At 41.2% G+C, this 17,419-nt stretch overlaps 1 protein-coding gene across 1 annotated transcript in view; it reads left to right on the top strand.

Moving 5' to 3' along the window:
- Positions 1-301: 301 nt before the first annotated feature.
- LOC110537100 (hypermethylated in cancer 2 protein-like) overlaps positions 302-17,419 on the top strand; it is a 29,566-nt gene continuing 12,448 nt past the window's right edge. The window contains exon 1 of the mRNA XM_021622869.3: positions 302-671. The gene's annotated coding sequence lies outside the window, so the exon portion shown is untranslated. The remainder of the gene's footprint in view (positions 672-17,419) is intronic.

Raw genomic sequence — 17,419 nt, 5'->3', positions numbered from 1 at the left:
TTTTTCAAACAACAACTTTTCCATGGTTTATTAACCTTGTCAAATGGGTGTATTTCTTGTGTTTCTTTTAATATTTTTTTTTTGAGAGATTCATATTTGATAGAGGTGTACTAACTATTTCTGTCAGTTATTTTTATCTCACACTATAAGATGTAATACACATTATTGGCATACAATCAATGAGACAAGGGTGAAAGAATGCTGTGCCTTCATGTCAGCAAGGTGTAAGACTTGAAATAATTTACTCCTTTTTTGACAGAGACATGTAACCTATAATCAGCCTGCACCACACCCTCTTATCACTTCTAGTGAGTTTTTCACATCAAGTCTGTTTCAAGCACCTGGCTCAAGGATATTTGAGTTTGTAGAATGCCATGGGACAGGGGCCCATACATACTGTGTGTCGGAGGCGTTTGTAATCTTTGTGGATTCTGGTCAATTGATCCGGTTTGTATCCTGGTTGTTCAGGGCACTTCTGCTCATCGGCGGATGGTCTGGCATTTCTGAGGCAGAGGCAAGCCTTTTTCTCCTCTCCCCCTTTCAGTTGGCTTTTATTTAAATTTGGGCCAGGGGGTAGGCTTCCCAGGGAAATAGCCTGCAGTGGCAAGATGGCGAACAGAGGGTTGTGAGGTGGGATGGTAAATGAAAAACGCGTTCATCGATGAATTAAGGTAAATCTATGTAATATTTCTCAGATCGTCGTATGTTTTGCGATGTAACTTGGTGTGTGTGTAGTCATGTTCAAGATTTTGCACTACGTTGTTTGAAGAAACACCAGAAACAACAAACATTTGGCTCGTATGCCCAGAGAGGTCTCCCCGTGTGTAGCCAGCTTGGCAACCACCTCTTTACCTGCGTTCCTTTTAACCCGTGCATTGCGGGCTTCGGTTTGTTTTTCACAGCTTTGGAATAAGATAAATAACTTTAAACAAACAAAACATTTACTTAAATCTAATGTATGCAAGGCTGGCGCATCAATATAGGCTAATTGAATAAAAGGCATTGGTGGACCCCTTTACCCACCCCCTCTGATAGGGTTGCCACTAGTTACCACAGCCACAAAGTCAAAATGGCTATATCGTGGGGATGTGCATTTTTCCCTTTCAAGAAGATCCGATACATATGTAGATACATGGGCTCGGATACGATACCGAAGCGATACGTTTTAGTTTGAAACGATTCGGTTTGATTAGAGAACGAATCGATGCGATACAATTCATGCACAAAATTCAAATATGCTGTTGATGCAGCTCATGAGCTGGGCCTCTGATCTGGAATTGTCTGAGCTGACTTCAGTTTGTGTGTGTGTGTGTAAATGGTGTATGTCTATATTGTATACTATGTAGGCACCTGATCTGAGCCATAAAGGACACTAGGCATCTACGGCCCCACTGTTAGGGTAATGGAGGGGGGCAATTTAGTTTGTTTTTTTGTCCCCCCCCCCACACTTTGTTTCTGAAATCACCATCACCCACTAATTAACTTGTTGTTTTTGCAGATTAAGGGGTTGAGCTAGTAATATCTATATTTATCATTTACAAATGAGCTATGACATACCCAATGAATATATATATATATATATATAGCACAACTTTCGATTTCACCCCCATTTCAAAATGTTTTTTTTTTAAGCTTTTGGAAGGTTTTTTGGAGTGAGCTATTTGTTTTCTCCTCCAGTTTTGGCCATGCAGTGCGCCTCGAAAAAGTGATTCTTCATTATGAAATTATACATTTTACCCAGTATATAAAACAATTACCATATACACTACCAAAACTATTGCTGACGTTGAACTTGAACATCAAAATACTCTACCAAAACTATCGCCGACGTTGAACTTGAACATCAAAATCAAATCTATTGTAAGCCCCGTTCAGCAGGTATTGGCAGATTAGTTGTCCCCAGTACTTTTATTCCAGTAAAACACAATTTTCAACAGCGCAAAGATAACAATAACCTAGCAAATTACATGGGTTGCCACTCAACTAATACAGCTTAATATCGGTCAGTGCGCGAAGCTTGCAGAAAGACGTGTAGATCAATGATTGTTAACATAGTTACATACTTAATTCGACACTGAAGGAGAGGACGCATCAGTTGTCAGAAAATACGAGGTATTCTCGGAAGGTAGAAAGTAATATGAGCAACAACAAAAAAATATGAATCGCTGATTCATTCACAGTCTGAATGGATTTTCTGACCGATGCATGCTACATTTGGGTCCGCAGACCGATGCAGTTCTATCTAAAGCGTTCCCGGAAGTCTCGCGATGTTCGGCCTTTGGGTTTAGAAACTCTGAGGTGGTATCTATTTTGTTGTAGACGGGTATCGCCCATTTGTATGTTTTTTTTCTCTCTTGAGATTGTATTCTCACAACTGTGTATCAACAGCTATGTTTCCGTTAAAGGTACTACGTCAAAGAAACGAACGTGTGTGGGCGTGGTGTAGTGTTTGGCCGGAGCAAGGAATCCGGTAGCCAGTATGGGCCCCCAAATATTTTTTGTGTGAAAAAATAATGGAAAACTATTACTGCCATTTATTTATTTATTATGGACATTTTCTGAAATTACAAATCAAGAATATTACACAATATTCCTTTAACTTGTCCAGTGATTTTTTTGCGAAAGCCAGCATGGATAGAATGCAATAATTGACTAATATTTGCCAAATTCCAATAATGTTCATGTACCAACATATACGGAAAACATTTGTTTTTAGTAATTTTCCAGTTTTAGTCATTTCCATGTCGGCTCTCTGCCAGGAAATGCCCCTGTCCGGAAAAAAGGATCACAATTTCAAACGCCACAAAAGTGTTTAAAATTCTAATAACTGGCATAAATGAATATTAACTGAAAGTATCACATGTACTGTAGTTACTTGCAATATCCATCTCTGACTTTAAGCAATATTTCTCTCAAAAATGTGATTAAAAATGTCTCTGGAGTTTGGTCAACTCCGTCAGATTTGTCTAAAATCATAAATTAATTATTATTTAGCAGGGTCAGCTATACCATGAGAACCCCTTACTTATCTCCTGATTAACTGTAGTGCAACAAGACCACTTATGGTCTGACAAGTTCTCAACTGTTGATAGATTTAAACAAACAATATTGAAATCCCCATGGTCACAACCATAACATGTCAACTCCATCTCCCTTATATAATATTAAGCTAGACTATTAATGTTGGTTCAAATGTTTTATTTTAGTTAATCAAAGCAACTGAGGAAAAACAAAATTGCTACTTTGTATACCATTTGAATAAAAAAGAAAAATGAATCATTTTATCAACTCCCTAAAACAAACTCTGTCAGAGTGCTGAAACATCTGATAGAATGATTATAATTTGTTGGGGATTGTCAAATTAATACTTTTCCATATTTTACAAATATTTGAATATAACTTATATTTTTAAAGACAAGAATATGTCTGTTTTGAGTTTCTGTTGTCAACTCTGTCAATGGTTGGTCAATTGGTTGCTAACCCCCTTGACATTGATTTTCTTTTTTTTATATTCTGAAAAAATATTTTTATTGTCCTGCAACATATGCTTAAACTATTGCAGTACTTGCTTTATTAGACATAAGAGATAATTCTTGCCTTATAAATCTTGTTTTATGTTCTGTATCTAGAAAATCCAACCAAAATGCTAACAAAATTAGCCCTGGAGCATTATACTGTGGTATAAAAAATCAATACCACAGCTAACTGTGGTATAAAAAAAACTAAAAGACGTTTGGAGATTTGTACTGCATATTTTAATGTTAGAATGAATTCCGAGTCTCATGTGGGGGTCTGAATACTTTCTGAATGCACTCCATGTGATGTACGAGTTAGTGCAATAGGGGGTCAGTACAGATAGTCCGGGTAGGTATTTGGTTAACTATTTAGCAGTCGTATGACTTGGGGGTAGAAGCTGTTCAGGGTCCTGTTGGTTCCAGACTTGGTTCATCGGTACCGCTTGCGTGCGGTAGCAGAGAGGGCAGTCTATGACTTGGGTGGCTGGAGGTCGATAATTTTTAGGTCTTTCCTCTGACACAGCCTGGTATAGAGGTGATGTACTGGGCCGTGCGTACTACCCTCTGTAGTAGAGGTGGACCGATTATGATTTTTCGATGCCGATTATTGGAGGACCATAAAAGCCGATACCGATTAATCGGCCAATTTGAATTTTTTTATTTATTTATTTGTAATAATGACAATTACAACAATACTGAATGAACACTTATTTTAACTTAATATAAAACATCAATAAAATCAATTTAGCCTCAAGTAAATAATGGATCATGTTCAATTTGGTTTAAATAATGCAAAAACAAAGTGTTGGAGAAGAAAGTAAAAGTGCAATATGTTCCATGTAAAATATGTGCCATGTAAGAAAGCTAACATTTCAGTTCCTTGCTCAGAACATGAGAACATATGAAAGCTGGTGGTTCCTTTTTAACATGAGTCTTCAATATTCCCAGGTAAGAAGTTTTAGGTTGTAGTTATTATAGGAATTATAGGACTATTTCCCTCTATACCATTTGTACACTGCTCAAAAAAAAGGGAACACTAAAATAACACCCTAGATCTGAATGAATGAAATGTTTTTATTAAATACTTTTTTCTTTACATAGTTGAATGTGCTGACAACAAAATCACACAAAAATTATCAATGGAAATCAAATTTATCAACCCATGGAGGTCTGGATTTGGAGTCACACTCAAAATTAAAGTGGAAAACCACACTACAGGCTGATCCAACTTTGATGTAATGTCCTTAAAACAAGTCAAAATGAGGCTCAGTAGTGTGTGTGGCCTCCACGTGCCTGTATGACCTCCCTACAACGACTGGGCATGCTCCTGATGAGGTGGCGGATGGTCTCCTGAGAGATTTCCTTCCAGACCTGGACTAAAGCATCCGCTAACTCCTGGACAGTCTGTGGTGCAACGTGGCGTTGGTGGATGGAGCAAAACATGATGTCCCAGATGTGCTCAATTGGATTCAGGTCTGGGGAACGGGCGGGCCAGTCCATCGCATCAATGCCTTCCTCTTGCAAGAACTGCTGACACACTCCAGCCACATGAGGTCTAGCATTGTCTTGCATTAGGAGGAACCCAGGGCCAACCGCACCAGCATATGGTCTCACAAGGGGTCTGAGGATCTCATCTCGGTACCTAATGGCAGTCAGGCTACCTCTGGCGAGCACATGGAGGCGAAATGCCACCCCACACCATGACTGACCCACCGCCAAACCGGTCATGCTGGAGGATGTTGCAGGCAGCAGAACGTTCTCCACGGCGCCTCCAGACTGTCACGTCTGTCACATGTGCTCAGTGTGAACCTGCTTTCATCTGTGAAGAGCACAGTGGCGAATTTGCCAATCTTGGTGTTCTCTGGCAAATGCCAAACGTCCTGCACGGTGTTGGGCTGTAAGCACAACCCCCACCTGTGGACGTCGGGCCCTCATACCACCCTCATGGAGTCTGTTTCTGACCGTCTGAGCAGACACTTGCACATTTGTGGCCTGCTGGAGGTCATTTTGCAGGGCTCTGGCAGTGCTCCTCCTGCTCCTCCTTGCACAAAGGCGGAGGTAGCGGTCCTGCTGCTGGGTTGTTGCCCTCCTACGGCCTCCTCCACGTCTCCTGATATACTGGCATGTCTCCTGGTAGCGCCTCCATGCTCTGGACACTACGCTGACAGACACAGCAAACCTTCTTGCCACAGCTCGCATTGATGGCCAGATGTGCCATCCTGTATGAGCTGCACTACCTGAGCCACTTGTGTGGGTTGTAGACTCCGTCTCATGCTACCACTGGAGTGAAAGCAACGTCAGCATTCAAAAGTGACCAAAACATCAGCCAGGAAGCATAGGAACTGAGAAGTGGTCTGTAGTCACCACCTGCAGAACCACTCCTTTGTCTTGCTAAATGCCTATAATTTCCACCTGTTGTCTATTCCATTTGCACAACAGCATGCAAAATTTATTGTCAATCAGTGTTGCTTCCTAAGTGGACAGTTTGATTTCACAGAAGTGTGATTGACTTGGAGTTACATTGTGTTGTTTAAGTGTTCCCTTAATTTTTTTGAGCAGTGTATTTCATTAACCTTTGACTATTGGGTGTTCTTAAAGGCACTTTAGTATTGCCAGTGTAACAGTATAGCTTCCGTCCCTCTCCTCACTCCTCCCTGGGCTCGAACTAGCAACACAACAACAATTAGCGCACGCTAACTAGCTAGCCATTTCACTTCGGTTACACCAGCCTCATCCTGGGAGTTGATAGGCTTGAAGTCATAAACAGCGCAATGCTTGACGCACAACGAAGAGCTGCTGGCAAAACGCACGAAAGTGCTGTTTGAATGAATGTTTACGCGCCTGCTTCTGCCTACCACCGCTCAGTCAGATACTTGTATGTTCAGTCAGATTATATGCAACGCAAGACATGCTAGATAATATCTAGTAATATCATCAACCATGTGTAGTTAACTAGTGATTATGATTGATTGATTGTTTCTTATAAGATAAGTTTAATGCTAGCTAGCAACTTACGTTGGCTTACTGCATTCAATAACAGGCAGCCTCCTTGTGGAGTGCAACGAGAAAGAGGCAGGTCGTTATTGCATTGGACTAGTTAAGGTTGCAAGATTAGATCCCCCGAGCTGACAATGTGAAAATATGTCGTTCTGCCCCTGAACAAGGCAGTTAACCCACTGTTCCTAGGCAGTCATTGAAAATAAGAATGTGTTCTTAACTGACTTGCCTAGTTAAAAATATTAAATAAAGGTGTAAAAACAAAAAAATGGGCAAATCTGCGCCCAAAAATACAGATTTCCGATTGTTATGAAAACTTGAAATCGGCCCTAATTAATCGTTCATTCCGATTAATCGGTCCACCTCTACTCTGTTGTACCTTGCGGTCAGATGCCAAGCAGTTGCCATACCAAGCAGTGATGCAGCCAGTCAAAATGCTCTCAATGGTGCAGCTTTAGAAACATTTTAGGATCTGAGGGCCCATGACAAATCTTTGCAGGCTCCTGAGGGGGAAGAGGCTGGGTGTTTGTAGACCATGTTCATTCCTTTGGGATGTGGACTAGAGGTCGACCGATTCATCGGAATGGCTGATTTAATTAGGGCCGATTTCAAGTTTTCATAACAATCGGAAATCGGTATTTTTGGACAGTTTTTGAATTATTATTATTATTATTATTATTATTATCATTTTTTTACACCTTTATTTAACTAGGCAAGTCAGTTAAGAACACGTTCTTATTTTCAATGACGGCCTAGGAATGGTGGGTTCACTGCCTTGTTCAGGGGCAGAATGACAGATTTTTTACCTTGTCAGCTCGGGGATTCAATCTTGCAACCTTACAGTTAACTAGTCAAACGCTCTAACCACCTGCCTCTCATTGCACTCCACAAGGAGCCTGCCTGTTACGCGAATGCAGTAAGAAGCCAAGGTAAGTTGCTAGCTAGCATTAAATGTATCTTTTAAAAAGCAATCAATCACTCATAATCACTAGTTATGATGGTTGATGATATTACTAGTTTATCTAGCGTGTCCTGCGTTGCATATAATCGATGCGGTGTGCATTCAAGAAAAGGACTGTCGTTGCTCCAACGTGTACCTAACCATAAACATCAATCAATGCCTTTCTTAAAATCAATACACAAGTATATGTTTTTAAACAGCATTGGGGCGGCAGGGTAGCCTAGTGGTTAGAGAATTTGTTCTTAACTGACTTGCCTAGTTAAATAAAGGTAAAATAAAATATAAAAAAACTGCATTAATATAATATTGCCTGCTAACATGAATTTCTTTTAACTAGGTAAATTGTGTCACTTCTCTTGCAACAGAGTCAGGGTATATGCAGCAGTTTGTGCCGCCTGGCTCGTTGTGAACTAATTTGCCAGAATTTTACGTAATTATGACATAACATTGAGGGTTGTACAATGTAACAGGAATATTTAGACTTAGGGATGCCACCCGTTAGATAAAATACAGAACGGTTCCGTATTTCACTGAAATAATAAATGTTTTGTTTTCGAAATAATAGTTTCCGGATTCAACCATATTAATGACCAAAGGCTCATATTTCTGTGTGTTATTATGTTATAATTAAAGTCTATGATTTGATAGAGCAGTCTGACTGAGCGACGGTAGGCAGCAGCAGGCTCGTAAGCATTCATTCAAACAGCACTTTACTGCTTTTTGCCAGCAGCTCTTCTAGCATTGACCTGTTTATGACTTCAGGTTTATCAACTCCCGAGATTAGGCTGGTGTAACCGATGGGAAATGGTTAGCGGGGTACGCGCTAATAGCATTTCAAACGTCACTCGCTCTGAGACTTGGAGTAGTTGTTCCCCTTGCTCTGCAAGTGCCGCGGCTTTTGTGGAGCGATGGGTAACGATGCTTCGAGGGTGGCTGTTGTCGATGTATCCTGGTTTGAGCCCAAGTAGGGGCGAGGAGAGGGACGGAAGCTATACTGTTACACTGGCAATACTATAGTGCCTATAAGAACATCCAATAGTCAAAGGTATATGAAATACAAATGGTATAGAGAGAAATAGCCCTATAAATACTATATTAACTACAACCTAAAACCTCTTACCTTGGAATATTGAAGTCTCATGTTAAAACGAACCACCAGCTTTCATATGTTCTCATGTTCTGAGCAAGGAACTTAAACATTAGCTTTTTTTACATGGCACATATTGCACTTTTACTTTCTTCTCCAACACTTTGTTTTTGCATTATTTAAACCAAATGATTTATTTGAGGCTAAATGGAGTTTTATTGATGTATTATATTAAGTTAAAATAAGTGTTCATTCAGTATTGTTGTAATTGTCATTATTACAAATACATTTTAACAATCGGTCGATTAATCGTTATCAGCTTTTTTGGTCCTCCAATAATCGGTATCGGCGTTAGGAAAATCATATATAGGTCGACCTCTAATGTGGACACAGAGGAACTTGAAGTTCTAGACCCGCTCCACTACAGCCTCGTCGGTGTGGATGGGGCCGTGTTTGGCCCTCCATTCCTTTAGTCCACGATCAGCTCCTCTCTCTTACTGATATTGAGGGAAAGGTTGTTGTCCTGGCACCACACTGCCAGGTCGCTTGACCTCATCCCTGTGGGGGATGTTTTGTTGCCTGTACTCTCACCACCTGAGGGTGGTCCGTCAGGAAGTCCAGGATCCAGTTGCAGTTCTCACATAGGTGTTCTTGTTATCCAGGGAAGCTTAGCAGAGGTAGAAATGCTTGGGTGATTAATGTTAGTGCATGGGGAGTTACACATAGTGGACTTCCTGCTAGGGAACACCGCCTCAGTGCGCTGGTTCATAGGCATATGATTTACAGCATACAATAACTGTAGGATCAGCAGAGGCATTCAGTGCAGTAAGAGGGACATAAATGATGTACATTACATTGTGTCTTCCAACGCCCCTGGGATAATGTACACTTGCTGAAGCATTATGACAACTCAGTGACACAATGGTAGGGATTTAATGAGCTGGGCTTGGGTCATTGATAAGTCATTCTCTCAACGCAGCCTTATAGTGCTGTGAAAGGAAAAAGTTAACCCACTGAAGCAAAACGGAGAAGTGAAAAGCTGCGTAATGGAGAGTTGAAAATAAAGAGAAGGGAGGTACAGGAACGTTTTGGTGAAGTGGTAGAGGATGATAGCAATGCTTATGTTATGTGTGATGATTGTGAAGCGCTATACATATTTGACAGTAACAAGAAGGGGACTTCAAATAGGCCTATAGCACGTCAAGGGAACTGTAGCCTACTGTTCAGAGGGGTTAAATGGAAACTGAAATCCGGACACTGACTATAATCTTTCAGTCTTAATATTAATGCCTGCAGAATTAAGCATTTCTTGCAGTAGAATGATACACCAAATGTACATTTTGACTCGGGAACAGGAGTTTCAGCATCTTGAGAGAATGCGACTGTGCATTTTTTGGATTTATTTATTGTATTTTGTCCCTGATTCCTAAACGTCGGTTCTCAGCGAAAGAAGCCGAGATTTCAGAACTTTACCTATGTCAACTAGATAGAATGAATGCATCAATCATTTATGACATTATTCTGGTTCGCAAGGTCTTCCAGGGCAGGATTCCCAAACCCGGTCCTGGGGCCCCCCTGGGTGCATGTTTTGTTTTTCTCCCTAGCACTACACAGCTAATTCAACTAGGCAAAGCTTGATGAGTTGGTTATTTGAATCGGTTGTGTAGTCCTAGGGCAAAAAACTAAACGTTCACTCAGTGGGGGCCCCAGGACCGGGTTTGGGAAACCCTATTCTAGGGCAGCATGTAATGACGGAAGAGAAGCTGCATGTATCTAATTACAGACAAGCCTACTGATAGCCTACCGAAATTCTTAGCAGAAACGTATCTGTCAAACCTGACAAAACAATCGGTCCTCCATCTCTGACTGTAGCCTACAGCATCATTTCTATATTTGCAGGTTAGGGTCAGGTGCGGGCCTCACATTTTCACTTCATCACTTAGTCAGGCGGTTGAGGATGGGTTTTAGCAATTGCGGGTGGGTGCGGGTGAACAAACAGCTGACCCGCGCACCACTACTACCTATATTGCCTTCAACCCCTGTAAGCCCTTGCATTAATCCAGCCCTGGCTAGTTAGGAGTAAACGTGACATGAGCTATCCTTGCGCTGGCCTTTCCCGGAACACCTTGGGTGAACCTGGCTCTGTAAGTGTCACAATAGGTACAGCTTTAAGCCAGCTTCATAACTGTAGTTTACGGGGTTCTCTCAAATCTGTGACCAGAGCCTTGTCGAGTTTGAGGGCAACTGAGTTCAACTGCGCGTTAAGGCTGTGCGTCCCAGTCAATCGTGGTCACAGAGCAGTATTGCCTTTTCACAATGACACGCCGAACTATCTTAACTCCATTTATCCTGAATGAAGTGTCTGAGCCACGAGTTGAGTACCAATGGAATCAGATTCCCTTCCTCTCGCAAAGATTGCGTCATCATCCCCTTATTTTAATTTGACATTATTTCATTTTTCCATAAACACACAGCCAAAAAAAGCACCATAACATTAATGGGAACCAGGTGTGCGTAATGAGACAAGCTGAATAATGAGACAAGACAGTCTGGGGTTGGTGGTCAGACCTCCAGTCTGGGGTTGGTGGTCAGACCTCCAGTCTGGGGTTGGTGGTCAGACCTCCAGTCTGGGGTTGGTGGTCAGACCTCCAGTCTGGGGTTGGTGGTCAGACCTCCAGTCTGGGGTTGGTGGTCAGACCTCCAGTCTGGGGTTGGTGGTCAGACCTCCAGTCTGGGGTTGGTGGTCAGACCTCCAGTCTGGGGTTGGTGGTCAGACCTCCAGTCTGGGGTTGGTGGTCAGACCTCCAGTCTGGGGTTGGTGGTCAGACCTCCAGTCTGGGGTTGGTGGTCAGACCTCCAGTCTGGGGTTGGTGGTCAGACCTCCAGTCCGGGGTTGGTGGTCAGACCTCCTGAGCTGGTGAACGGAATGAGCAGCAGTACTGTGGGAATCCGTGACAGATTTGTTTTTTGTGCGTATGGAACATGGGACCAACACTTTACATGTTGCATTTATTATTAATCTATTTCTGTTCAATATAGTTTCCTTCATAGTGTACCCCTCTCATTGGCTCCACTCCAGGTTACCTCTCCTCCTATTGGCACTCTGGCAGGAAGATTATTGGTAACTAACCTACTCCTAACTTCTCCGTAGGTACGGTTTCCAGCAGTTACATTCACCCACTGTTGGCTCCATGTGAACTACAATTCCGAAGCTGTGTTTTAACGTTTAGAAACGTCAATCATTGCTTTCAAAATTATTTTCCAAACATATGCTGGTATGCTCCTTATCTTTCAAATTAGCAAGAAAGAATGTACTTACTGTAGCAGTTTTGCACAGATCTACAAGCTGTGTGTGCCTCCAGCTTCCGAACTACACTTCCTTCCCAGTTACGCTTGTACACAGCACTGGTGTTTGGAGCACGCTAGATAGGAAGCCACCTATGCTAATTAACTGTCTTCCGTCTGTCTTCTGAAAACAAGCGATGTAAAGTGGAGATATGGCCGTGTGTGACCCCTAACGCTAAAGGTGTAGTAATTTAACCTTTTAAAAATATATCTATATTGTTATCAAAGATGCGTTCCTTATGTTTCCAAAAACGTACAGCAAGCAATGTGTGTTTGTTTAGACTAGTGTTGGGGCTCTTAACAAAACTCCCCTGATCAGAAGATACTATCGCCAATAGACGCTAAAACAGTTTGCATCTATGAATGGGGTAGCCTACTCCATACTGGCAGCCTGTCTCATTTCAGGTATCTGGGATTAATGCAGTCCAGCCCCCCTCCCTTCCCACTGAAAGGAAGGAATGGAACATGACATTACCATGACATGAACCACGACGAACCGGTACACCAGCTTCTGGTTAGAATAAACTCTGTCAACATTAACACAGAGGACGTTTGACGATCAGAGGCTTATTTTGAAAAATGTCAAGAATGTCTTGCTCACAATGCCTTGCTCACTTCTTCAAATATCTCTACCTCTCTAAAGTCTTGTGCGTGTATGTGGACAGTTCCAGCCCAGCACTTAAACTTTGACCCTGCTGCTATCTTGGACCGGGTCTCTCTGCAAAATAGATTTTTATCTCAATGAGACTAACCGGGGTAAATAAAGGTTAGGTTAAATCGATTGGGTGAGTACTGATTAGGATTAGACCCCTGCTAGCTGTCCAGGACCAGGCTGGATGACCTCCGGCCTAAACATACCTCCAGTAGAGGGATTCAATACGAAGCAAGGACAAAAAAAGACCATGATTTTGGGTATTTTCACAAGAAGGGTCCTTTTGTAGGAAGGATTGTTAAAATACAGTATATTTTACATTTGTTTTTAAAAGCGTAATTGACAAATAACCAAAGGTGGCATATTTATGACATTTTGGCCTTAGCAAGATTGTGAACCGAGGGTTGTGAGGTGAGAGAGGATAGTAAATAAAGTGTTCATCAATTCATTAAGGTAAATATGTCATTTTCTCAGATCGTCACGTTTTTTGATTTAAGTTGGCATGTGTGGTTGTGTTCAAGAGGTTGCACGATGTTTTTTGAAGAAATACCAGAAACGCCTAACAAATGGCTTGTATGCCCAGAGGGCATAGCCTAATTCCAGAACTAGTATTACCAGCTTGGCAACCACCTCTATACTTGCACTAATTTTAGCCTGTGGATTGCTGGCTTCGGTTTGTTTTTCACAGCTTTGGAATAAGATGAATAACTTTCAACAAACTAAGAATATTAACTGAAATCTGGATGTATGCAGTGGTGGAAAATCCACCTCGACGCAGATGACACCATTCTGTATACTTCTGGTCCTTCCTTGGACACTGTGCTAACTAACCTCCAAATGAGCTTCAATGCCAAACCAAATGCATGCTTTTCAACCGTTCCCTGCCCGCACCCACCCGCCCGACTAGCATCACCACCCTGGACTGTTCTGACCTAGAATATGTGGACAACTATAAATACCTAGGTGTCTGGCTAGACTGTAAACTCTCCTTCCAGACTCATATTAAATATCTCCAATCCAAAATCAAATCTAGAATCGGCTTTCTATTTCGTAAAACAAAGCCTCCTTCACTCACGCCGCCAAACTTACCCTCGTAAAACTGACTATCCTACCGATCCTCCACTTCGGCGACGTCATCTACAAAATAGCTTCCAACACTCTACTCAGCAAACTGGATGCAGTTTATCACAGTGCCATCCGTTTTGTTACCAAATCACCTTATACCATGCTCTAGTCGGCTGGTCCTCACTACATATTTGTCGCCAGACCCACTGGCTCCAGGTCATCTATAAGTCTATGCTAGGTAAAGCTCCGCCTTATCTCAGTTCACTGATCACGATAACAACACCCACCCGTAGCACATGTTCCAGCAGGTGTATCTCACTGATCATCCCTAAAGCCAACACCCCATTTGGCCGCCTTTCCTTCATGTTCTCTGCTGCCAGTGACTGGAACGAATTGCAAAAATCGCTGAAGTTGGAGACTTTTATTTCCCTCACCAACTTTAAACATCAACTATGAGCAGCTAACCGATCGCTGCAGCTGTAAATAGCCCACCCAATCTACCTACCTCATCCCCATACTGTTTTTAGTTTATTTACTTTTCTGCCCTTTTGCACACCAGTATCTCTACTTGCACATCATCATCTGCTCATTTATCACTCCAGTGTTAATCTGCTAAATTGTAATTATTCGCTCCTATGGCCTATTTATTACCTACCTCCTCATGTCTTCTGCACACACTGTATATAGACTTACTTTTTTCTACTGTGTCATTGCTTGTTTATTGTTTACTCCATGTGTAACTCTGTGTTGTTGTCTGTGTCACACTGCTTTGCTTTATCTTGGCCAGGTCGCAGTTGCAAATGAGAACTTGGTCTCAACTAGCCTACCTGGTTAAATAAAATAAATGTTAAAAAATATATATATAGGCTAATTGAATAAAATACATTGGTGGATCCCTTCGCCACCCCCTCTGCACGTAGGGCATTATCAATTTTGTGGTAGACGAGTAGGCCTATTGATTTAGTAGGCCTACGAGTAGGCCTATTGATTTAGTAGGCCTATTGATTTAGTAGGCCTACGAGTAGGCCTATTGATTGAGTAGGCCTATTGATTGAGTAGGCCTATTGATTTAGTAGGCCTATTGATTTAGTAGGCCTACGAGTAGGCCTATTGATTTTTGATTTTTTTTCCTTCAAGATTTCGTTCTCTCAACTGTATCAATGAATCATACATTTTAGAGTTTATTATTATTGTTACAGTTAAAATGTAAAAACACCCTCAAATCAGCTACAAGTGATAATATTTTTGGACATTTTGATCCAAAGTATACCCACGCTAATAGAGATTTATATGTGATTGTATACAAATGTAAGCAAGATTTGAATGAATTGTTTTCGTTAAATATTATATCTATTTGGACTTCTTGCAGTCAATTTCCAGTCTACAAATGATGTGTAATTATGTTCTGGCCATCTGCTCAAGAAACAAATCATCCCGCGGCTGAATCTAGTTGTTGATTCCTGTTTTAGATCATGGTAGAGCAACACTGGTTTGGAATCTAGTTGTTGATTCCTGTTTTAGATCATGGTAGAGCAACACTGGTTTGGAATCTAGTTGTTGATCCCTGTTTTAGATCATGGTAGAGCAACACTGGTTTGGAATCTAGTTGTTGATCCCTGTTTTAGATCATGGTAGAGCAACACTGGTTTGGAATCTAGTTGTTGATTCCTGTTTTAGATCATGGTAGAGCAACACTGGTTTGGAATCTAGTTGTTGATTCCTGTTTTAGATCATGGTAGAGCAACACTGGTTTGGAATCTAGTTGTTGATTCCTGTTTTAGATCATGGTAGAGCAACACTGGTTTGGAATCTAGTTGTTGATTCCTGTTTTAGATCATGGTAGAGCAACACTGGTTTGGAATCTAGTTGTTGATTCCTGTTTTAGATCATGGTAGAGCAACACTGGTTTGGAATCTAGTTGTTGATTCCTGTTTTAGATCATGGTAGAGCAACACTGGTTTGGAATCTAGTTGTTGATCCCTGTTTTAGATCATGGTAGAGCAACACTGGTTTGGAATCTAGTTGTTGATTCCTGTTTTAGATCATGGTAGAGCAACACTGGTTTGGAATCTAGTTGTTGATCCCTGTTTTAGATCATGGTAGAGCAACACTGGTTTGGAATCTAGTTGTTGATTCCTGTTTTAGATCATGGTAGAGCAACACTGGTTTGGAATCTAGTTGTTGATTCCTGTTTTAGATCATGGTAGAGCAACACTGGTTTGGAATCTAGTTGTTGATTCCTGTTTTAGATCATGGTAGAGCAACACTGGTTTGGAATCTAATTGTTGATCCCTGTTTTAGATCATGGTAGAGCAACACTGGTTTGGAATCTAGTTGTTGATTCCTGTTTTAGATCATGGTAGAGCAACACTGGTTTGGAATCTAGTTGTTGATTCCTGAATCTAGTTGTTGATTCCTGTTTTAGATCATGGTAGAGCAACACTGGTTTGGAATCTAGTTGTTGATTCCTGAATCTAGTTGTTGATCCCTGTTTTAGATCATGGTAGAGCAACACTGGTTTGGAATCTAGTTGTTGATCCCTGTTTTAGATCATGGTAGAGCAACACTGGTTTGGAATCTAGTTGTTGATCCCTGTTTTAGATCATGGTAGAGCAACACTGGTTTGGAATCTAGTTGTTGATTCCTGTTTTAGATCATGGTAGAGCAACACTGGTTTGGAATCTAGTTGTTGATCCCTGTTTTAGATCATGGTAGAGCAACACTGGTTTGGAATCTAGTTGTTGATTCCTGTTTTAGATCATGGTAGAGCAACACTGGTTTGGAATCTAGTTGTTGATCCCTGTTTTAGATCATGGTAGAGCAACACTGGTTTGGAATCTAGTTGTTGATTCCTGTTTTAGATCATGGTAGAGCAACACTGGTTTGGAATCTAGTTGTTGATTCCTGTTTTAGATCATGGTAGAGCAACACTGGTTTGGAATCTAGTTGTTGATTCCTGTTTTAGATCATGGTAGAGCAACACTGGTTTGGAATCTAGTTGTTGATTCCTGAATCTAGTTGTTGATTCCTGTTTTAGATCATGGTAGAGCAACACTGGTTTGGAATCTAATTGTTGATCCCTGTTTTAGATCATGGTAGAGCAACACTGGTTTGGAATCTAGTTGTTGATTCCTGAATCTAGTTGTTGATTCCTGTTTTAGATCATGGTAGAGCAACACTGGTTTGGAATCTAGTTGTTGATTCCTGTTTTAGATCATGGTAGAGCAACACTGGTTTGGAATCTAGTTGTTGATCCCTGTTTTAGATCATGGTAGAGCAACACTGGTTTGGAATCTAGTTGTTGATCCCTGTTTTAGATCATGATAGAGCAACACTGGTTTGGAATCTAGTTGTTGATCCCTGTTTTAGATCATGGTAGAGCAACACTGGTTTGGAATCTAGTTGTTGATTCCTGAATCTAGTTGTTGATTCCTGTTTTAGATCATGGTAGAGCAACACTGGTTTGGAATCTAGTTGTTGATCCCTGTTTTAGATCATGGTAGAGCAACACTGGTTTGGAATCTAGTTGTTGATTCGTGAATCTAGTTGTTGATCCCTGTTTTAGATCATGGTAGAGCAACACTGGTTTGGAATCTAGTTGTTGATTCCTGTTTTAGATCATGGTAGAGCAACACTGGTTTGGAATCTAGTTGTTGATTCCTGAATCTAGTTGTTGATTCCTGTTTTAGATCATGGTAGAGCAACACTGGTTTGGAATCTAGTTGTTGATCCCTGTTTTAGATCATGGTAGAGCAACACTGGTTTGGAATCTAGTTGTTGATTCGTGAATCTAGTTG

This window comes from Oncorhynchus mykiss, chromosome 12, assembly GCF_057628025.1.
Source record: "Oncorhynchus mykiss isolate SJ-2025 chromosome 12, ASM5762802v1, whole genome shotgun sequence".
NCBI classification, from domain to species: domain Eukaryota; kingdom Metazoa; phylum Chordata; class Actinopteri; order Salmoniformes; family Salmonidae; genus Oncorhynchus; species Oncorhynchus mykiss.
The sequence above is the reverse complement of the archived record's forward strand: the minus strand, read 5'-3'. Positions and strand labels throughout refer to the sequence as shown.